We start from the raw sequence: 24,420 nt of genomic DNA on the forward strand, positions 1-24,420 counted from the left end.
TGACCCAAGACAACCCCTCGAAGCTGCAAGAAAAGAACAACACCATGAAGCTGAAGAAGGACACAGGAAAGTGGTGTGAGTTCCACAAGAGTCCCACTCATAACACAAGTGAGTGTCGGACCAAGCAGTCGCTGGTGGCCGAGTTGAAGGCTTCCGAATCAGATGCATGTTCCGACTCTGAGCCAGAACCCGACAAGGGGGATGGCAAAGGGAAGCAAATCATTGATGCAGATCCCAGTGCCACTGTTGCCACTGCTAAGATCCAGAAGAATGAGCCCGAAGAGCCAGAGGAGGGGGAACGTCTTTTCCACTCACAGATGTGGGTGAACGGTTCGCCGCTGCAAATCATTGTCGATAGTGGCAGCCAAAAGAACCTCGTTTCAGCAGAGGTCGTGAAGCGGTTGGGCCTACCAACTATGCCACACCCACAACCGTACAGTATCGGGTGGCTTCGCGAAGGACGAGATCTCAAAGTTCGCCAGCAGTGCTGCCTTCCCTACAGCATCAAGCCCTTCACAAATGAGGTATTGTGTGATGTTAAACCTCTGGATGTTTGTGATGTACTATTAGGCCAGCCATACTTGTGGAGGCGACATGCTATGTATGAGTCAAGGCCTCGCGCTGTCATTATTTCTTTGGATAATTCATTATACAAGATACCAAAGGTAGCTCCACCTACGGTCACCTCTTTGATCACTGCTAAGAAAGGCAGCAAGCTCATCTCACAGACTAGGAAATTTATTTTCTATCTGGTTCGCTCCCGAAGTAAGGGGAAGATCGTTGCTACATCCATGACCCCCGCAAAGGGTTCCTCCACGCATCAGCAGCAACATAGGGATACAGTCATGACAGAACACAGGAACAACTTCTCATTACCCAAAGGGGTACCACACAAGTTTTAGGTGGGTGACAAAGTTTGGTTACATCTGCAGAGAGAAGGCCTTACCAGAACCCATCAGAAACGCAGACCACTTCGACATGGTCCTTACACCAGTAACAAGGCTGTGGACAACAATGCTTTGAAGCACAACATTCCTCCATTCCTTCGCTTGCACCAATTGTTCAATGTGGACCATCGCCGGCCATGCTTCCCACCATTTTTGAACACATCAGAGATTGCAAAACAGCTCACGAGAGACCCAGCTCAGCAGAAGCTTCCTCATCTCAAGGAGGAACTCAACGCAATGGGGACCATTTCTTCCTAAGGGGGGAGGAATGATCCAGGTGGATGTTGGTGGCCACCCACCTATCCCACTTGGACCCACACAATTGTCTCTTTCAGTTTTTCAGTTTCCTTAATTATAGCGCAATTTACTATTTTTAGCAATTTTTCGGGTCCTAAACTTCCGGAGACGTTTTGAGGCCCTAAACGATGTCTTTTGGGAAATCTACCCGCCAGTGATTTTTCTAATAAAAATCGTCTTTTCCTTCGTAGTCCTTGGAGAGATCTTTCCAACGGGCTATCATGCGCGTCAAACGGAGATAATACGACCAATTCGCGACCCCGGGAAGTTGGCTGTCCAACTCACCCCAAAATGGGGTCCACAATTTGGCGTTTCATCTTCTAGGGTTAGGTTTTGGAATGTGAAGGGTTTTCCATTGTTTCTCAATAATAAATAGGCCTTCAAGCCTCATTGTAAACACAGTTCGGAACAGTTCAGAGGCATGTAGCCGACACATCTCTTCTCAGAGATAAGCTACCATCGCCCTAGCTGGGTTATTTCTATTTCTATTTGTAAGCATATTTCAGTATTTTCCATTAATGAAATGAAGTATTATTTCTGCTGCATATCTGTCTTTATGGTTATCTCTATATTTTATTGCGTTCCTATTTAAATCTGGATCAATGGTATCAGAGCGGTCTGCTTTTTCTCTGTTTTTCTTTGCATGTCCCCAACGAGGTCGGGATATAAGGAGTTAGGGCTTGAATTGGTAGAATCTTTGCAAGACCAGCCTCGCAAATCTCGACGACCTCCCATGGCGGATGAGAAGAAAGACGGGGGGTAGGAGATCCTATCAGAATATTGCTCGAAGAAGCCCTCGAGCGGCAAAGGATCGCGATGAAGGATAACTTTGCGCAGATCCTTCAACGGCTACCCAGAGGTGACGTATCGGCTTCCAACAGCTACTCTGGAAACGCCACACCGTTTAAGGTACAAGTTAATTTTGAAATCCCCATCTCCGAGGGTCAAATAGATGCAGATGCCGTAGATAAATGGTTAAATCTGCTAGATGGGTATTTTTCTGTTCATGAATTTTCAAGTCGAGAAAATATTGTTTTCGCTCTTCTCAAAGCAGCCCCCCACATCAAGGACTGGTGGGAAACATACTGCGAGCAGAAGGATGAAAGTACAGGCTCACTGTTTTTAGCTGCCCCCACTTGGAATGACTTCCGGGATGCCATCAAGGAGCAGTACTACCCTGTCAAAAGCTATGAGGACAAATACATCAAATGGACCACACTGCGGCAGGGACGAGACCAAGATGTGCCAGAGTTCACAAATATTTTTCATACCCTTCGCACATAGTTGGGTATCAAAGATTCTGAGTTGCATGTGGTACTCAAATACCGTGGTTGCCTACACAGATACATCCAGGAAGAGATGGAGTTCTTGAACATCTCCTCACTCGGCATAGCATACCGATACGCTGTCAAAATCGAGCAAAAGTTCAAACAGAAGAAGCGAGACTTTGGATCGGCAAATCCAAAGCCCAAACAAAGCCAAGGTGGGGTGACCCAAGACAACCCCTTGAAGCTGCAAGAAAAGAACAACACCACGAAGCCGAAGAAGGACACAGGAAAGTGGTGTGAGTTCCACAAGAGTCCCACTCATAACACAAGTGAGTGTCGGACCAAGCAGTCGCTCGTGGCCGAGTTGAAGGCTTCCGAATCAGATGCATGTTCCGACTCTGAGCCAAAACCCGACAAGGGGGGCGGCAAAGGGAAGCAAATCATTTACGCGGATCCTAGTGCCACTGTTGCCACTGCTAAGATCCAGAAGAATGAGCCCGAAGAGCCAGAGGAGGGGGAACGTCCTTTCCACTCACAGATGTGGGTGAAGGGTTCGCCGCTACAATTCATTGTTGATAGTGGCAGCCAAAAGAACCTCGTTTCAGCAGAGGTCATGAAGCGGTTTGGCCTACCAACTACGCCACACCCACAACCGTACAGTATCCAATGGCTTCACGAAGGACGAGATCTCAAAGTTCGCCAGAAGTACCGCCTTCCGTACATCATCAAGCCCTTCACAGATGAGGTATTGTGTGATGTTACACCTCTGGATGTTTGTGTTGTACTATTAGGCCAGCCATACTTGTGGAGGCGACATGCTGTGTATGAGTCAAGGCCTCGCGCTTTCATTATTTCTTTGGATAATTCATTATACAGGATACCAGAGGTAGCTCCACCTACCGCCACCTCTTTGATCACTGCTAAGAAACGCAGCAAGCTCATCTCACAGACTAGGAAATTTATTTTCTACCTGGTTCGCTCCCGAAGTAAGGGGAAGATCGTTGCTACATCCATGACCCCCGCAAAGGGTTCCTCCATGCAGCAGTAGCAACATAGGGCTACAGTCATGACATAACACAGGAACAACCTCTCCTTACCCAAAGGGGTACCACACAAGTTTCAGGTGGGCGACAAAGTTTGGTTACATCTGCAGAGAGAACACCTTACCAGAACCCATAAGAAACTCAGACCACTTTGACATGGTCCTTACACCAGTAACAATGCTGTGGGCAACAATGCTTTGAAGCACAACATTCCTCCATTCCTTCGCTTGCACCAATTGTTCAATGTGGACCATTGCCGACCATGCTTCCCACCATTTCTGGACACATCAGAGATTGCAGAACAGCTCACGAGAGACCCAGCTCAGCAGAATCTTCCTCATCTAAAGGAGGAACTCAACGCAATGGGGACCATTGCTTCCTAAGGGGGGAGGAATGATCCAGGTGGATGTTGGTGGCCACCCACCTATCCCACTTGGACCCCCACAACTGTCTCTTTCAGTTTTTCAGTTTCCTTAATTATAGCGCAATTTACTATTTTTAGCAGTTTTTCGGGTCGTAAACTTCCGAAGCCGTTTTGAGGCCCTAAACGACGTGTTTTGGGAAATCTACCTGCCAGCAATTTTTTTGATCAAAATCATCTTTTCCATCGTAGTCCTCGGAGAGATCTTTCCAACGATCTATCATACGCGTCAAACGGAGATAATACGACCAATTCGTGACTCCAGGAAGTTGGCTGTCCAACTCACCCCAAAATGGGGCCCACAATTTGGCGTTTCATCTTCTAGGGTTAGGTTTTGGAATGTGAAGGGTTTTCCATTGTTTCTCAACAATAAATAGGCCTTTGAGCCTCATTGTAAACACAGTTCAGAATAGTTCATAGGCATGTAGCCGACACATCTCTTCTCAGAGATAAGCTACCATCGCCCTAGCTGGGTTATTTCTATTTCTATTTGTAAGCATATTTCAGTATTTTCCATTAACGAAATGAAGTATTATTTCCGCTGCATATCTTTATTTATGGTTATCTCTATATTTTATTGCATTCCTATTTAAATCTGGATCAGTGGTATCAGAGCGGTCTGCTTTTTCTCTGTTTTTCTTTGCATGTCCCCAACGAGGTCGGGATATAAGGAGTTACGGCTTGAATTGGTCGTACCTTTGGAAGACCAGCCTCGCAAATCTCGACGACCTCCCATGGCGGATGAGAAGAAAGATGAGGGGGTAGGAGATCCTATCAGAATATTGCTCGAAGAAGCCCTCGAGCGGCAAAGGAACGCGATGATGGATAGCTTTGCGCAGATCCTTCAGTGGCTACCCAGAGGTGACACATCGGCTTCCAACAACTACTCTGGAAACGCCACACCGTTTAAGGTACAAGTTAATTTTGAAATCCCCATCTTCGAGGTTCAAATAGACGCAAATGCCGTTGATAAATGGTTAAATCTGTTAGATGGGTATTTTTCCGTTCATGAATTTTCAAGTCGGGAAAAGATTGCTTTCGCTCTTCTCAAAGCAGCCCCCCACGTCAAGGACTGGTGGGAAAAATACTGCGAGCAGAAGGATGAAAGTACAGGCTCACTCTTTTTAGCCGCCCCCACTTGGAATGACTTCCAGGATTCCATCAAGGAGCAGTACTACCCTGTCAAAAGCTATGAGGACAAATACATCAAATGGACCACACTGCGGCAGGGACGAAACCAAGATGCGCCAGAGTTCATAAAATATTTTTCATACCCTTCGCACACAATTGGGTATCAAAGATTTTGAGCTGCATCTGGTACTCAAATACCGCGGCTGCCTACATAGATACATCCAGGAAGAGATGGAGTTCTTGAACATCTCCTCACTCGGCATAGCATACCGATACGCTGTCAAAATCGAGCAAAAGTTAAAACAGAAGAAGCGAGACTTTGGATCTGCAAATCCGAAGCCCAAAGGACAAAGCCAAGGTGGGGTGACCCAAGACAACCCCTCGAAGCTGAAAGAAAAGAGCAACACCACGAAGCTGAAGAAGGACACAGGAAAGTGGTGTGAGTTCCACAAGAGTCCCACTCATAACACAAGTGAGTGTCAGACCAAGCAGTCGCTGGTGGCCGAGTTGAAGGCTTCAGAATCAGATGCATGTTCCGACTCTAAGCCAGAACCCGACAAGGGGGACGACAAAGGGAAGCAAATCATTTATGCGGATCCTAGTGCCACTATTGCCACTGCTAAGATCCAGAAGAATGAGCCCGAAGAGCCAGAGGAGGGGGAACGTCTTTTCCATTCACAGATGTGGGCGAAGGGTTCGTCGTTGTAATTCATTGTCGACAATGGCAGCCAAAAGAACCTCGTTTTAGCAGAGGTCATGAAGAGGTTGGGCCTACTAACTATGCCACACCCACAACCGTACAGTATCGGGTGGCTTCACAAAGGACGAGATCTCAAAGTTCGCCAGCAGTGCCGCCTTCCCTACAGCATCAAGCCCTTCACAGATGAGGTATTGTGTGATGTTACACCTTTGGATGTTTGTGATGTACTATTAGGCCAGCCATACTTGTGGAGGCGACATGCTGTGTATGAGTCAAGGTCTCGCACTGTCATTATTTCTTTGGATAATTCATTATACAGGATACCAGAGGTAGCTCCACCTACCGCCACCTCTTTGATCACTGCTAAGAAAGGCAGCAAGCTCATCTCACAGACTAGGAAATTTATTTCCTATCCGGTTCGCTCCCGAAGTAAGGGGAAGATCGTTGCTACATCCATGACCCCCGCAAAGGGTTCCTCCACGCAGCAGCAACAACCTAGGGATACAGTCATGATAGAACACAGGAACAACTTCTCCTTACCCAAAGGGGTACCACACAAGTTTCAGGTGGGCGAAAAATTTTGGTTACATCTGCAGAGAGAACGCCTTACCAGAACCCATCAAAAACTCAGACCACTTCGACATGGTCCTTACACCAGTAACAAGGGTGTGGGAAACAATGCTTTGAAGCACAGCATTCCTCCGTTCCTTCACTTGCACCAATTGTTCAATGTGGACCATCATCGGCCATTCTTCCCACCATTTCTGGACACATCAGAGATTGCAGAACAGCTCACCAGAGACCTAGCTCAGCAGAAGCTTCCTCATCTCAAGGAGGAACTCAACGCAATGGGGACCATTTCTTCCTAAGGGGGGAGGAATGATCCAGGTGGATGTTGGTGGCCACCCACCTATCCCACTTGGACCCCCACAACTGTCTCTTTCAGTTTTTCAGTTTCCTTAATTATAGCGCAATTTACTATTTTTAGCAATTTTTCGGGTCCTAAACTTTCGGAGCCGTTTTGAGGCCCTAAACGACGTTTTTTGGGAAATCTACCTACCAACGATTTTCTTGATAAAAATCATCTTTTCTGTCGTAGTCCTCGGAGAGATCTTTCCAACGGGCTATCATGCGCATCAAACATAGATAATACGACCAATTCACAACCCCGGGAAGTTGGCTGTCCAACTCACCCCAAAACGGGGCCCACAATTTGGCGTTTCATCTTCTAGGGTTAGGTTTTGGAATGTGAAGGGTTTTCCATTGTTTCTCAATAATAAATAGGCCTTTGAGCCTCATTGTAAACACAGATCGGAACAGTTCGGAGGCATGTAGCCGACACATCTCTTCTCAGAGATAAGCTACCATCGCCCTAGCTAGGTTATTTCTATTTCTATTTGTAAGCATATTTCAGTATTTTCCATTAATGAAATGAAGTATTATTTCCGTTGCATATCTGTCTTGATGGTTATCTCTATATTTTATTGTGTTCCTATTTAAATCCGGATCAGTGGTATCAGAGCGGTCTGCTTTTTCTCTGTTTTTCTTTGCATGTCCCCAACGAGGTTGGGATATAAGGAGTTAGGGCTTGAATTGGTCGAACATTTGCAAGACCAGCCTCGCAAATCTCAACGACCTCCCATGGTGGATGAGAAGAAAGATGAGGGGGCAGGAGATCCTATCAGAATATTGCTCGAAGAAGCCCTCGAGCAACAAAGGAATGCAATGATGGAAAGCTTTGCGCAGATCCTTCAGCGGCTAACCAGAGGTGACGCATCGGCTTCCAACAGCTACTCTGGAAACGCCACACCGTTTAAGGTACAAGTTAATTTTGAAATCCCCATCTTCAAGGGTCAAATAGACGCAGATGTCGTAGATAAATGGTTAAATCTGCTAGATGGGTATTTTTCTGTTCATGAATTTTCAAGTCGGGAAAAGATTGTTTTCGCTCTTCTCAAAGCAGCCCCCCACGTCAAGGACTGGTGGGAAACATACTGCGAGCAGAAGGATGAAAGTACAGTCTCACTGTTTTTAGCCACCCCCACTTGGAATGACTTCTGGGATGCCATCAAGGAGCAGTACTACCCTGTCAAAAACTATGAGGACAAATACATCAAATGGACCACACTGCGGCAGGGACGAGACCAAGATGTGCCAGAGTTCACAAATATTTTTCATACCCTTCGCACAAAGTTGGGTATCAAAGATTCTGAGCTCCTTCTGGTACTCAAATACCGTGGCTTCCTACACAGATACATCCAGGAAGAGATGGAGTTCTTGAAAAACTCCTCACTCGGCACAGCATACCGATACGCTGTCAAAATAGAGCAAAAGTTCAAACAGAAGAAGCGAGACTTTGGATCTGCAAATCCGAAGCCCAAAGGACAAAGCCAAGGTGGGGTGACCCAAGACAACCCCTCGAAGCTACAAGAAAAGAACAACACCACGAAGCCGAAGAAGGACACAGGAAAGTGGTGTGAGTTCCACAAGAGTCCCACTCATAACACAAGTGAGTGTCAGACCAAGCAGTCGTTGGTGGCCGAGTTGAAGGCTTCCGAATCAGATGCATGTTCCGACTCTGAGCCAGAACCCGACAAGGGGGACGAAAAAGGGAAGCAAATCATTGATGCGGATCCTAGTGCCACTATTGCCACTGCTAAGATCTAGAAGAATGAGCCCGAAGAGCCAGAGGAGGGGGAACGTCTTTTCCACTCACAGATGTGGGTGAAGGGTTCGTCGTTGCAATTCATTGTCGACAGTGGCAGCCAAAAGAACCTCGTTTCAGCAGAGGTCGTGAAGCGGTTGGGCCTACCAACTACGCCACACCCACAACCGTACAGTATCGGGTGGCTTCATGAAGGACGAAATCTCAAAGTTCGCCAGCAGTGCCGCCTTCCCTACAGCATCAAGCCCTTCACAGATGAGGTATTGTGTGATGTTACACCTCTGGATATTTGTGATGTACTATTAGGCCAGCCATACTTGTGGAGGCGACATGCTGTGTATGAGTCAAGGCCTCGCGATGTCATTATTTCTTTGGATAATTCATTATACAGGATACCAGAAGTAGCTCCACCTACGGCCACCTCTTTGATCACTGCTAAGAAAGGCAGCAAGCTCATCTCACAGACTAGGAAATTTATTTTCTATCTGGTTCGCTCCCGAAATAAGGGGAAGATCGTTGCTACATCCATGACCCCCGCAAAGGGTTCCTCCACGCAGCAGCAGCAACATAGGGATACAGTCATGACAGAACACAGGAACAACTTCTCCTTACCTAAAGGGGTACCACACAAGTTTCAGGTGGGCAACAAAGTTTGGTTACATCTGCAGAGAGAACGCCTTACCAGAACCCATCAGAAACTCAGACCACTTCAACATGGTCCTTACACCAGTAACAAGGCTGTGGGCAGCAATGCTTTGAAGCACAACATTCCTCCATTCCTTCGCTTGCACCAATTGTTCAATGTGGACCATCGCCAACCATGCTTCTCACCATTTCTGGACACATCAGAGATTGCAGAACAGCTCACGAGAGACCCAGCTCAGCAGAAGCTTTCTCATCTCAAGGAGGAACTCAATGCAATGGGGACCATTGCTTCCTAAGGGGGGAGGAATGATCCAGGTGGATGTTGGTGGCCACCCACCTATCCCACTTAGACCCCCACAACTGTCTCTTTCAGTTTTTCAGTTTCCTTAATTATGGCGCAATTTACTAATTTTAGCAGTTTTTCGGGTCCTAAACTTCCAGAGCTGTTTTGAGGCCCTAAACGACATTTTTTGGGAAATCTACCTGCCAGCGATTTTTTTGATCAAAATAGTCTTTTCCGTCGTAGTCCTTGGAGAGATCTTTCCAACGGGCTATCATGCGCGTCAAACTGAGATAATACGACCAATTCGCGACCTCGGGAAGTTGGCTATCCAACTCACCCCAAAACAAGGCCCACAATTTGGCGTTTCATCTTCTAGGGTTAGGTTTTGGAATGTGAAGGGTTTTCCATTGTTTCTCAATAATAAATAGGCCTTCGAGCCTCATTGTAAACACAGTTCAGAACAGTTCAGAGGCATGTAGCCGACACATCTCTTCTCAGAGATAAGCTACCATCGCCCTAGCTGGGTTATTTCTATTTCTATTTGTAAGCATATTTCAGTATTTTCCATTAATGAAATGAAGTATTATTTCCGCTGCATATCTGTCTTTATGGTTATCTCTATATTTTATTGTGTTCCTATTTAAATCCGGATCAGTGGTATCAGAGCAGTCTGCTTTTTCTCTGTTTTTCTTTGCATGTCCCCAACGAGGTCGGGATATAACGAGTTAGGGCTTGAATTGGTCGAACCTTTGCAATACCAGCCTCTCAAATCTCGACGACCTCCCATGGCAGATGAGAAGAAAGACGAGGGGGCAGGAGATCCTATCAGAATATTGCTCGAAGAAGCCCTTGAGCGGCAAAGGAATGCAATGATGGATAGCTTTGCGCAGATCCTTCAGCGGCTACCCAGAGGTGACGCATCGGCTTCCAACAGCTACTCTGGAAACGCCACACCGTTTAAGGTACAAGTAAATTTTGAAATCCCCATCTTCAAGGGTGAAATAGACGCAGATGCTGTAGATAAATTGTTAAATCTACTAGATGGGTATTTTTCTGTTCATGAATTTTCAAGTCGGGAAAAGATTGTTTTCACTCTTCTCAAAGCAGCCCCCCACGTCAAGGACTGGTGGGAAACATACTGCGAGCAGAAGGATGAAAGTACAGGCTCGCTGTTTTTAGCCGCCCCCACTTGGAATGAATTCCGAGATGCCATCAAGGAGCAGTACTACCCTGTCAAAAGCTATGAGGACAAATACATCAAATGGACCACACTGCGGCAGGGACGAAACTAAGATGTGCCATAGTTCACAAATATTTTTCATACCCTTCGCACGCAGTTGGGTATCAAAGATTCTGAGCTCCATCTGGTACTCAAATACCGCGGCTGCCTACACAGATACATCCAGGAAGAGATGGAGTTCTTGAACATCTCCTCACTCGGCACAGCATACCGATACGCTGTCAAAATCGAGCAAAAGTTCAAACAGAAGAAGCGAGACTTTGGATCTGCAAATCCGAAGCCCAAAGGACAAAGCCAAGGTGGGGTGACCCAAGACAACCCCTCGAAGCTGCAAGAAAAGAACAACACCACGAAGCCGAAGAAGGACACAGGAAAGTGGTGTGAGTTCCACAAGAGTCCCACTCATAACACAAGTGAGTGTCGGACCAAGCAGTCGCTGGTGGCTGAGTTGAAGGCTTCCGAATCAGATGCATGTTCCGACTCTGAGCCAGAACCCGACAAGGGGGACGGCAAAGGGAAGCAAATCTTTGATTCGGATCCTAGTGCCACTGTTTCCACTGCTAAGATCCAGAAGAATGAGCCCAAAGACCCAGAGGAGGGGGAAAATCTTTTCCACTCACAGATGTGGGTGAAGGGTTCGCCGCTGCAATTCATTGTCGACATTGGCAGCCAAAAGAACCTCGTTTCAGCAGAGGTCGTGAAGCGGTTGGGCCTACCAACTACGCCACACCCACAACCGTATAGTATCGGGTGGCTTCACGAAGGATGAGATCTCAAAGTTCGCTAGCAGTGCCGCCTTCCCTATAGCATCAAGCCCTTCACAGATGAGGTATTGTGTGATGTTACACCTCTGGATGTTTGTGATGTACTATTAGGCCAGCCATACTTGTGGAGGCGACATGCTGTGTATGAGTCAAGGTCTCGCGCTGTCATTATTTCTTTGGATAATTCATTATACAGGATACCAGAGGTAGCTCCACCTACCGCCACCTCTTTGATCACTGCTAAGAAAGGCAGCAAGCTCATCTCATAGACTAGGAAATTTATTTTCTATCTGGTTCGCTCCCGAAGTAAGGGGAAGATCGTTGCTACATCCATGACCCCCGCAAAGGGTTCCTCCACGCAGCAGCAACAACATAGGGATACAGTCATGACAGAACACAGGAACAACTTCTCCTTACCCAGAGGGGTACCACACAAATTTCAGGTGGGCGACAAAGTTTGGTTACATCTGCAGAGAGAACGCCTTACCAGAACCCATCAGAAACTCAGACCACTTCGACATGGTCCTTACACCAGTAACAAGGCTTTGGGCAACACTGCTTTGAAGCACAACATTCCTCCATTCCTTCGCTTGCACCAATTGTTCAATGTGGACCATCGCCGGCCATGCTTCCCACCATTTCTGGACACATCAGAGATTGCATAACAGCTCACGAGAGACCCAGCTCAGCAGAAGCTTCCTCATCTTAAGGAGGAACTCAACGCAATGGGGACCATTTCTTCCTAAGGGGGGAGGAATGATCCAGGTGGATGTTGGTGGCCACCCACCTATCCCACTTGGACCCCCACAATTGTCTCTTTCAGTTTTTCAGTTTCCTTAGTTATAGCTCAATTTACTATTTTTAGAAATTTTTCGGGTCCTAAACTTCCGGAGCCGTTTTGAGGCCCTAAACGACGTTTTTTGGGAAATCTACCTGCCAGCGATTTTTCTGATAAAAATCGTCTTTCCGTCGTATTCCTCGGAGAGATCTTTCCAACGGGCTATCATGCGCGTCAAACGAAGATAATAAGACCAATTCGCGAGCCGGGAACTTGGATGTCGAACTCACCCCAAAAAGGGGCCCACAACTTGGCGTTTCATCTTCTAGGGTTAGGTTTTGGAATATGAAGGGTTTTCCATTGTTTCTCAATAATAAATAGGCCTTCGAGCCTCATTAGAAACACAGTTCAAAACAGTTTAGAGGCATGTAGCCGACACATCTCTTCTCAGAGATAAGCTACCATCACCCTAGCTGGGTTATTTCTATTTCTATTTGTAAGCATATTTCAATATTTTCCATTAATGAAATGAAGTATTATTTCCACTGCATATCTGTCTTTATGGTTATCTCTATATTTTATTGCGTTCCTATTTAAATCCGGATCAGTGGTATCAGAGCGGTCTGCTTTTTCTCTGTTTTTCTTTGCATGTCCCCAACGAGGTCGGGATATAAGAAGTTAGGGCTTGAATTGGTTGAACCTTTGCAAGACCAGCCTCGCAAATCTCGACGACCTCCCATGGCGGATGAGAAGAAAGACGGGGGGGCAGGAGATCCTATCAGAATATTGCTCGACGAAGCGCTCGAGCGGCAAAGGAACGCGATGATGGATAGCTTTGCGCAGATCCTTCAGCGGCTAACCAGAGGTGACGCATCGGCTTCCAACAGCTACTCTTGAAATGCCACACCGTTTAAGGTACAAGTTAATTTTGAAATCCCCATCTTCGAGGGTGAAATAGACGCAGATGCCGTAGATAAATGGTTAAATCTGCTAGATGGGTATTTTTCTGTTCATGAATTTTCAAGTCGGGAAAAGATTGTTTTCGGTCTTCTCAAAGCAGCCCCCCACGTCAAGGACTGGTGGGAAACATACTGCGAGCAGAAGGATGAAAGTACAGGCTAACTGTTTTTAGCCGCCCCCACTTGGAATGACTTTCGGGATGCCATCAATGAGCAGTACTACCCTGTCAAAAGCTATGAGGACAAATACATCAAATGGACCACACTGCGGCAGGGACGAGACCAAGATGTGCTAGAGTTCACAAATATTTTTCATACCCATCGCACACAGTTGGGTATCAAAGATTCTGAGCTGCATTTGGTACTCAAATACCGTGGCTGCCTACACAGATACATCCAGGAAGAGATGGAGTTCTTGAACATCTCCTCACTCGGCACAGCATACCGATACGCTGTCAAAATCGAGAAAAAGTTCAAACAGAAGAAGCGAGACTTTGGATCTGCAAATCCGAAGCCCAAAGGACAAAGCCAAGGTGGGGTGACCCAAGACAACCCCTCGAAGCTGCAAGAAAAGAACAACACCCCGAAGCCGAAGAAGGACATAGGAAAGTGGTGTGAGTTCCACAAGAGTCCCACTCATAACACAAGTGAGTGTCGGACCAAGCAGTCGCTGGTGGCCGAGTTGAAGGCTTCCGAATGAGATTCATGTTCCAACTCTGAGCCAGAACCCGACAAGGGGGACGGCAAAGGGAAGCAAATCATTGATGCGGATCCTAGTGCCACTGTTGCCACTGCTAAGATCAAGAAGAATGAGCCCGAAGAGCCAGAGGAGGGGGAACGTATTTTCGACTCACAGATGTGGGTGAAGGGTTCGCAGCTGCAATTCATTGTCGATAGTGGCAGCCAAAAGAACCTCGTTTCAGCAGAGGTCGTGAAGCGGTTGGGCGTACCAACTACGCCACACCCACAACCGTACAGTATCGGGTGGCTTCACGAAGGACGAGATCTCAAAGTTTGCTAGCAGTGCCGCCTTCCCTATAGCATCAAGCCCTTCACAGATGAGGTATTGTGTGATGTTACACCTCTGGATGTTTGTGATGTACTATTAGGCCAGCCATACTTGTGGAGGTGACATGCTGTGTATGAGTCAAGGCCTCGTGCTGTCATTATTTCTTTGTATAATTCATTATATAGGATACTAGAGGTAGCTTCACCTACCGCCACCTCTTTGATCACTGCTAAGAAAGGCAACAAGCTCATCTCACAGACTAGGAAATTTATTTTCTACCTGGTTCGCTCCCGAAGTAAGAGGAAGATCGTTGCTACATCTATGACCCCCGCAAAGGGTTCCTCCACACAGCAGCAGCAACATAGGGATACAGTCATGACAGAACACAAGAACAACTTATCCTTACCCAAAGGGGTACCACACAAGTTTCAGGTGGGCGACAAAGTTTGGTTACATCTGCAGAGAGAACACCTTACCAGAACCCATCAGAAACTCAGACCACTTCGACATGGTCCTTACACCAGTAACAAGGTTGTGGGCAACAATGCTTTGAAGCACAGCATTCCTCCATTCCTTCGCTTGCACCAATTGTTCAATGTGGACCATCGCCGACCATGCTTCCCACCATTTCTGGACACATCAGAGATTGCAGAACAGCTCACCAGAGACCCAGCTCAGCAGAAGCTTCCTCATCTCAAGGAGGAACTCAACGAAATGGGGACCATTGCTTCCTAAGGGGGGAGGAATGATCCAGGTGGATTTTGGTGGCCACCCACCTATCCCACTTGGACCCCCACAATTGTCTCTTTCAGTTTTTCAGTTTCCTTAATTATAGCGCAATTTACTATTTTTAGCAGTTTTTCGGGTCCTAAACTTCCGGAGCTGTTTTGAGGCCCTAAACGACGTTTTTTGGGAAATCTACCTGCTAGCAATTTTTCTGATCAAAATCGTCTTTTTCGTCATAGTCATCGGAGAGATCTTTCCAACGGGCTATCATGCGCGTCAAACGGAGATAATACGACCAATTCGCGACCCCAGGAAGTTCGCTGTCCAACTCACTCCAAAACGGGGCCCACAATTTGGCGTTTCATCTTCTAGGGTTAGGTTTTGGAATGTGAAGGGTTTTCCATTGTTTCTCAATAATAAATAGGCCTTCGAGCCTCATTGTAAACACAGTTCGGAACAGTTCAGAGGCATGTAGCCGACACATCTCTTCTCAGAGATAAGCTACCATCACCCTAGCTCGGTTATTTCTATTTCTATTTGTAAGCATATTTCAGTATTTTCCATTAATGAAATGAAGTATTATTTCCGCTGCATATCTGTCTTTATGGTTATCTCTATATTTTATTGCGTTCCTATTTAAATCCGGATCAGTGGTATCACAGTGGTATGCTTTTTCTATTTTTTTCTTTGCATGTCCCGAACGAGGTCGAGATATAAGGAGTTAGGGCTTGAATTGGTCGAACCTTTGCAAGACCAGCCTCGCAAATCTCGATGACCTCCCATGGCGGATGAGAAGAAAGACGAGGGGGCAGGAGATCCTATCAGAATATTGCTCGAAGAAGCCCTCGAGCGGCAAAGGAACGCGATGATGGATAGCTTTGCGCAGATCCTTCAGCAGCTACCCAGAGGTTGTTGGCATTATGATGCATGTGTTGTACTTGATGGCAAACAACTCATAGAAGATCAACTCACTTATATATATCTAGATGAATCTACGGAAGAGATATTAGATGACAATTCTCAGTATGACAAGTCCAAGGGGGGAGATTGTTGGCATTATGACACAAGTGTTGTCCTTGATGGCAAATCACACAAATGATAAATTATAGTGCAGCAAATTTATTTGATAAATTATAGTGCAACAAAGTTTCCTTCATGTAGAGAAAAGTTCACGCACTTTTATGCAGAGAAAATTTTATTCCATGTAGAGAAAAGTTCATGCACTTTTATGCAGAGAAAAGTTTATTCCATGTAGAGAAAAGTTCACGCACTTTTATGCAGAGAAAAGTTTATTTCATGTAGAGAAAAGTTCACGCACTTTTATGCAGAGAAGAGTTTATTTCATGTAGAGAAATGTTCACGCACTTTTGTAGAGAAAAGTTCATGCACTTTTATGCAGAGAAAAGTTTATTCCATGTAGAGAAAAGTTCACACACTTTTATGCAGAGAAAAGTTTATTTCATGTAGAGAAAAGTTCACGCACTTTTATGCAGAGAAGAGTTTATTTCATGTAGAGAAATGTTCACGCACTTTTATGCAGAAAAAAAGTTTATTTCATGTAGAGAAAAGTTTACGCACTTTCATGCAGAGAAAAGTTCCCTTCATGCAAGAGAAAAGTTCACGCACTTTCATGGTTGATCTCACGCACTTTCATGGTTGGTTCATGGTATTAGTTCGACAGTTTTTGATCCTATGGTTTTGGTCCGTGGTATTGCATCCAAAAGTGTTGATCTCACGCACTTTCATGGTTGGTTCATGGTATTAGTCCAACAGTTTTTTGATCCTATGGTTTTGGACCGTGGTATTGAGAAAGGACTAAGGCTATAAAAGAGGAAGGAGATCATTTGGCAAAGTATCATCTGAATTATTGAATATCTAGATCTAGAATACTGTGATTGGGTTATGGTGCAGATCTGGATCTGAGCTAAAGAGGGATCTCACCGGTTGATGGAGAACAAGATCTAAGGATAGATCGAGATCAAATGGTTTGAAATGAACTATCTCTATATAGTTGATTATGCTTATTCTAGATCTGTATACTGACGCTTGTAATGATCTGAACTGGGTATAACTTAAGTTTGAAATCGCTGCAAGTCATGATTGAATATTTATAGATCTGTACGCGGGTTGGCTTTGGTGAAAGCACGTATGTACGCAGGTTTGGTTCATTGTAGTAGCATATACCATTTGAGCTATGATGTTTAATGTTACAAGTGGTTCAGGTTGTTGATGTGTTCTGATGACTGTTTAATGGTGTCAGTATTCTACATATTCAGTTTGATTTATTGTGTTGATGGATGAGATCTAGTAATGGATCTAATGGACTAGATCGGGTTGCTAACACTCATATTATCCTTGTATATGTATTGATCTGGTGATTGGGTGATTCAGAAGATTGATTGATTATGTGCTTCAATGATATTTATGGGTCCAGTATGAAAATTGGATGAAACGTGGCCTTTCAGATTATGTGTTGTGCTTCAGGTGTATCCAGTCTGAAAATGTATGAAACGTGGTACTCGGAGGAGAGAAGATTGTAGGGCGGCACCTACGTACTAGTATCTTAGCTAGTATAAGAGCTAAGGGGGTGGTAGCTCCCTTCCAGTAGCAGTTGAAAACTTTGGAGCATTGTAGCAGGTAGCAGCCTGCGTACTAGTAAATGGATCGGCTAGTACAAGAACTATGGGGGTTGTAGCTCCCTTCCAGGAGAGACTGGAGAACGAGAGAGGGTTGTAGCTCTCTGCAGGTAGAAGCCTGCGTACTGGTATAAGACTGCACCAGTACAAAAATATTGTAAAAGGATTTTCTTATTAAGAAGAAGATTGAGATGACTTGCAGTAGGTGGTTTTCTCCCACATTGGGTTTCCACCTTATATCATGGTGTTCATGTGTGTGGCTTATGTGTGATGATTTGTTCTATTTTACTACACCTGTTTACTGTTAATATGGTTGATAATGTTCTAATGCACTCATTAAGGATCAACTAACTGAATCATAAGAAGTTGTGGAAGTAGCATATATGAATCTGAATATGGAAATGAAAAAGTTTTATTGATGTGATAATACTGATTCACCTCCCCCTATCAGTATTATTTCCAACAATTGGTATCAGAGCAGGTTCTTTGGTAGAAGCTTGATCGCTTGAAGGAGATCCATGGAACTATGGGAAAGAAGCTTAAGAAGAAAGAACCTAAGAAGAAGAAGACATCTCAGAAGAACTATGACAGTGGGAGAATCGATTGGGATTAGGTATAAGAAGCTCTTTAGATTCAGAATCAGATTCAGAATCATTTCAGAACGATGATGAACTATCAGGTATGAATTTGGTCTCCTCTGATGTTCCAGCTATCTATCCATTTGGAAAAGGTGAAAGTGATAGTGAAGCAACTGAATTTGCTTTTATGGGTGAGCAAGAAAAGTATCAAACAGAGGCAGTATTTAGAAGGCTTACAGACAAAATTAAGGATCAACAAGATCTATTGAACAAAAGGGAATGTGATTTCAAAGAAGAAGTTACCAAACTAAAAGCTCAATCAGAGGAAGGAAACAAGGTAAGAAAGTTACTCAAGGACAAGGAAAATCAATGTCAAAAGTTGCAGGGTGAAGTGACATCATTAAGAGATGAAGTCAATGAAAGAAGCACAACCATCAAGAAACTCAGAGATAGATCCAGTTACTATGAAAGTCTTGAAGCCACGATCCGCTCGCTAAAGGAAGATCTTGAAGAATCAAAGAAGCATAATAAAGATCTACTCCAAGCTATTGAAAAACAGGAAAACGAAGTTATCAGCTTAAAATCTCAACTGGAATGTGCCTTCAGAATTCGTCAAATGCAGCAGAATGTGAATGAAGAACAAGAAAAGGAGATTCTCAAACTGAGGAATCAGTTGGAAGAAGGAAGGAAAGCGGAAGAAGACATGAAGAAGCAATGTCTAGAAAAGGAAGAACAACTTCAAGTTGAGGTAAATATCTTGAAAGGTAAATTAGAAGAAAAGGATAAACTATTACGATTTCAAGATAGTACTAAAGCCTTGGATGATATTCTTAGTAGTCAAAGGTCTCCTGCTATCAAGACTGGTCTTGGTTTTCATGAATCTGTTGAAGGTGAATCTAGTTCACAAGGTGAGGCAAGGAACTCTAAAGAGAAATCTAAAATGATCAACAAAGAGATGAAAGGTCAACCCCATCAACAATCAAGGAAAGAGACTTCTCAAAGAAAATATCTTACTCCTAACTATGGTCGGCCATTTACTCAGATGAATAATATTGAATGTTATGAATGTCATAATCTTGGACATGTTGCAGCTAGATGCAGAAGAAGGATGGTTCAAGATCATCACACAGAAAGATCATCACATTCCAGGTACTTCAATGGATATTGTTTTTCTTGCAATATGTTTGGTCACAAAGCTGCTGATTGCTACAGGAGGAATATGAAACATGTAAGATGTTATGCATGTAACAAGCTTGGACATATAGCAAAGGAATGCAGGAACAAAGGACGGACATCACACCAAAAGGAGAAAACATCATCACACTTGAAGATATGGAAGAAGAAGGAAGTACAGTCAGACAGATGTGGCACAGCACAATGTACTCAGATACAGCACAACACAGACATAACAGACTCAGAGGGAGCTGAAAGTATAAAACTTCAGTATCCTGAATCTCATACGCAAGTTCCATAAAGGGAAGTCGCATATATACGCGAATTAGACACTGCAAAGTCGCGTATATGTCAGTCTGAGGAAAAGTAGTGGGGACAGGCTCAGAAAAAGGGTCTGATATGATTCAGTCCATTATTTGCTCTATTGGTTAATAGTTACAGTCCGCTGAGGATGTGTGGAAATGTTTTGATGTCTAGAAATGTTTTGATCCTAACTTGATGATGATGATGTCTTGATGCTTATTGCTGATATATGCATGATCAGATCTAACAGATGGCACAGGTTGAAGGGGAGCATATGCCTTTAATAATGCATTGTCGGCATTATGGTATATGGCTAAATGATATATCTTGCTATGATGTGGTTGTGAGTTGTCTATGATAAATTCTCATATGATGCTTGGGGTTACATAGTAGATGTTCAGATCAGATTTATGGTTGATTCTTTGATGATGCATATATGGTGCTTACATGGTGATCTTCATAAGGATAAGGAGAAGTACAAAGCTTGAATATACATCTTCCTCACTTGATGATGAGTCTCTCATATGCTGTTGTCGTCATATGCATAAAGATCATACAGTTATGATGCAGGCACTCTTGTGGATAAGGATTGTTGCTGTTGATGATATCAAGAAGTTTTGCCAAATGAGCTTGAGCTCAAGATACATAGTGCTGATACATGGATGACTACTCAAAGTTGCTTTGTTGGAGACATGATGATGAGTTCTTATCTATATGATGATAGGTTGATACTTACATATGTTGATTGATGCAGATGTTCCCAAGCAATGATACTTGGATCATGTAGATCTTGATGTTGATGAAATGGCTATGGTGGTTTCACACATGATATAATGTGAATGACTCTGAATTCTGTTCAAAGGGATGAATTGATGATGACTTATACTCTACAGGACATTTACAGGTTGCTGATCTGGAATTGTTTGTACGCGAGTTTCACAAGGAGTATCCGCGAATATACGTTAGTTTCTGTGGATTCAGTCGCGTATATGTTGGTTTGAATAAAATCAGTGGGCCAGACTCTGGTTGAAGAGAGTCTGATATGGGTCTGTCAGAGACCATCAGGCACAGGTTCAGGGGGAGCAGATAATCTTCTAACAATGCATTGTTGGCATTACCTTAGAAGCTCTTGGTTCTAGTACTCAAGCTGTTTTTGTTTCAGGTGGATCAGCTGCAGAAAGGAGAACAGAAGAACAACATGGTTGCTGATATATACAGTGATTGTCAGATGTTGCTGATAGTAGTTTGCATAGTCTTGATATTTCGTTTCTATGTCATGTATATCTTTTTTTATCAAGGTCATGTAATGGCCTATTTTGGTTTCCCCACTATGCCTGGGATGATTGATGCAATGTGATTGGTTGTCATATGTAAACTTTTGATGTATCCCCACTTGGTTGGGTGAATGAGTCAATTCTAGTATATCCCCACGTGGTTGGGAAATGGATGTATGTACTGAGTCTTTTGGTGATAGGAAGGTCTCCTATGATGTATAATTCATGGTTCTTCTTGAAGAACATCTTTTTGCAGATCTTGCCTTCAGTCAGGAAGAGCATGAACAGCACACTTCAGCAGTACAGAGACTTGGCATGTACTCAGGGGGAGCATGGACAGATTGGTACACTTTGGCATATACAAAGGGGGAGAACATTTGGAGATTTCAGCAGGTACTCAGGGGGAGTATGAACAGCGGAATGCCTTTCTAGGAAAGAGAATATCTTGGTTCGCCCTTTGCCCTTGATGTCAAAGGGGGAGAGTGATTTGGTATTGTTGCCATCAAGTCCAAAGGGGGAGATTGTTGGCATTATGATGCATGTGTTGTACTTGATGGAAAACAACTCATAGAAGATCAACTCACTTATATATATCTAGATGAATCTACGGAAGAGATATCAGATGACAATTCACAGTATGACAAGTCCAAAGGGGGAGATTGTTGGCATTATGAGACAAGTGTTGTCCTTGATGGCAAATCACACAAATGATAAATTATAGTGCAGCAAATTTATTTGATAAATTATAGTGCAACAAAGTTTCCTTCATGTAGAGAAAAGTTCACGCACTTTTATGCAGAGAAAAGTTTATTCCATGTAGAGAAACGTTCACGCACTTTTATGTAGAGAAAATTTTATTCCATGTAGAGAAAATTTCACGCACTTTTATGCAAAGAAAATTTTATTTCATGTAGAGAAAAGTTCACGCACTTTTATGCAGAGAAGAGTTTATTTCATGTAGAGAAATGTTCACGCACTTTTGTAGAGAAAAGTTCACGCACTTTTATGCAGAGAAAAGTTTATTCCATGTAGAGAAAAGTTCACGCACTTTTATGCAGAGAAAATTTTATTTCATGTAGAGAAAAGTTCACGCACTTTTATGCAGAGAAGAGTTTATTTCATGTAGAGAAATGTTCACGCACTTTTATGCAGAAAAAAAGTTTATTTCATGTAGAGAAAAGTTTACGCACTTTCATGCAGAGAAAAGTTCCCTTCATGCAAGAGAAAATTTCACGCACTTTCATGGTTGGTTCATGGTATTAGTCTGACAGTTTTTGATCCTATGGTTTTGGCCCGTGGTATTGCATCCAAAAGTGTTGATCTCACGCACTTTCATGGTTGGTTCATGGTATTAGTCCGACAGTTTTTGATCCTATGGTTTTGGTCCGTGGTATTGCATCCAAAAGTGTTGATCTCACGCACTTTCATGGTTGGTTCATGGTATTAGTCCAACAGTTTTTTGATCCTATGGTTTTGGACCGTGGTATTGAGAAAGGACTAAGGCTATAAAAGAGGAAGGAGATCATTTGGCAAAGTATCATCTGAATTATTGAATATCTAGATCTGGAATACTGTGATTGGGTTATGGTGCAGATCTGGATCTGAGCTAAAGAGGGATCTCACCGGTTGATGGAGAACAAGATCTAAGGATAGATCGGGATCAAATGGTTTGAAATGAACTATCTCTATATAGTTGATTATGCTTATTCTAGATCTGTATACTGACGCTTGTAATGATCTGAACTGGGTATAACTTAAGTTTGAAATCGCTGCAAGTCATGATTGAATATTTATATATCTGTACATGGGTTGGCTTTGGTGAAAGCACGTATGTACGCAGGTTTGGTTCATTGTAGTAGCATATACCATTTGAGCTATGATGTTTAATGTTACAGGTGGTTCAGGTTGTTGATGTGTTCTGATGACTGTTTAATGGTGTCAGTATTCTACATATTCAGTTTGATTGATTGTGTTGATGGATGAGATCTAGTAATGGATCTAATGGACTAGATCGGGTTGCTAACACTCATATTATCCTTGTATATGTATTGATCTGGTGATTGGGTGATTCAGAAGATTGATTGATTATGTGCTTCAATGATATTTATGGGTCCAGTATGAAAATTGGATGAAACGTGGCCTTTCAGATTATGTGTTGTGCTTCAGGTGTATCCAGTCTGAAAATGTATGAAACGTGGTACTCGGAGGAGAGAAGATTGTAGGGCGGCACCTACGTACTAGTATCTTAGCTAGTACAAGAGCTAAGGGGGTGGTAGCTCCCTTCCAGTAGCAGTTGAAAACTTTGGAGCATTGTAGCAGGTAGCAGCCTGCGTACTAGTAAATGGATCGGCTAGTACAAGAACTATGGGGGTTGTAGCTCCCTTCCAGGAGAGACTGGAGAATGAGAGAGGGTTGTAGCTCTCTATAGGTAGAAGCCTGCGTACTGGTATAAGACTGCACCAGTACAGAAATATTGTAAAAGGATTTTCTTATTAAGAAGAAGATTGAGATGACTTGCAGTAGGTGGTTTTCTCCCACATTGGGCTTCCACCTTATATCATGGTGTTCATGTGTGTGGCTTATGTGTGATGATTTGTTCTATTTTACTGCACCTGTTTACTGTTAATATGGTTGATAATGTTCTAATGCACTCATTAAGGATCAACTAACTAAATCATAAGAAGTTGTGGAAGTAGCACATATGAATCTGAATATGGAAATGAAAAAGTTTTATTGATGTGATAATATTGATTCACCCCCCCCTCTCAGTATTATTTCCAACAGAGGTGATGCATCGACTTCCAACAGCTACTTTGGAAACGCCACACCGTTTAAGGTACAAGTTAATTTTGAAATCCGCATCTTCGAGGGTCAAATAGACGCAGATGCCGTAGATAAATGGTTAAATCTGCTAGATGGGTATTTTTCTATTCATGAATTTTCAAGTTGGGAAAAGATTGTTTTCGCTCTTCTCAAAGAAGCCCCCCACGTCAAGGACTGGTGGGAAACATACTACGAGCAGAAGGATGAAAGTACAGGCTCACTGTTTTTAGCCGCCCCCACTTGGAATGACTTCCGGGATGCCATCAAGGAGCAGTACTACCCTGTCAAAAGCTATGAGGACAAATACATCAAATGGACCACACTACGACAGGGACGAGACCAAGATGTGCCAGAGTTCACAAATATTTTTCATACCCTTCGCACACAGTTGGGTATCAAAGATTTTGCGCTGCATCTGGTACTCAAATACCACGGCTGCCTACAAAAATACATCCAGGAAGAGATGGAGTTCTTGAACATCTCCTCACTCGGCACAGCATACCGATACACTGTCAAAATCGAGCAAAAGTTCAAACAGAAGAAGCGAGACTTTGGATCTGCAAATCTGAAGCCCAAGGGACAAAGCCAAGGTGGGGTGACCCAAGACAACCCCTCGAAGCTGCAAGAAAAGAACAACACCACGAAGCCGAAGAAGGACACAGGAAAGTGGTGTGAGTTCCACAAGAGTCCCACTCATAACACAAGTGAGTGTCGGACCAAGCAGTCGCTGGTGGCTGAGTTGAAGGATTCTGAATCA

This window comes from Pinus tabuliformis, chromosome 1_1 (assembly GCF_031772625.1).
Source record: "Pinus tabuliformis cultivar Carrire ecotype Pingquan chromosome 1_1, CPIR1, whole genome shotgun sequence".
Taxonomy (NCBI): Eukaryota; Viridiplantae; Streptophyta; class Pinopsida; order Pinales; family Pinaceae; genus Pinus; species Pinus tabuliformis.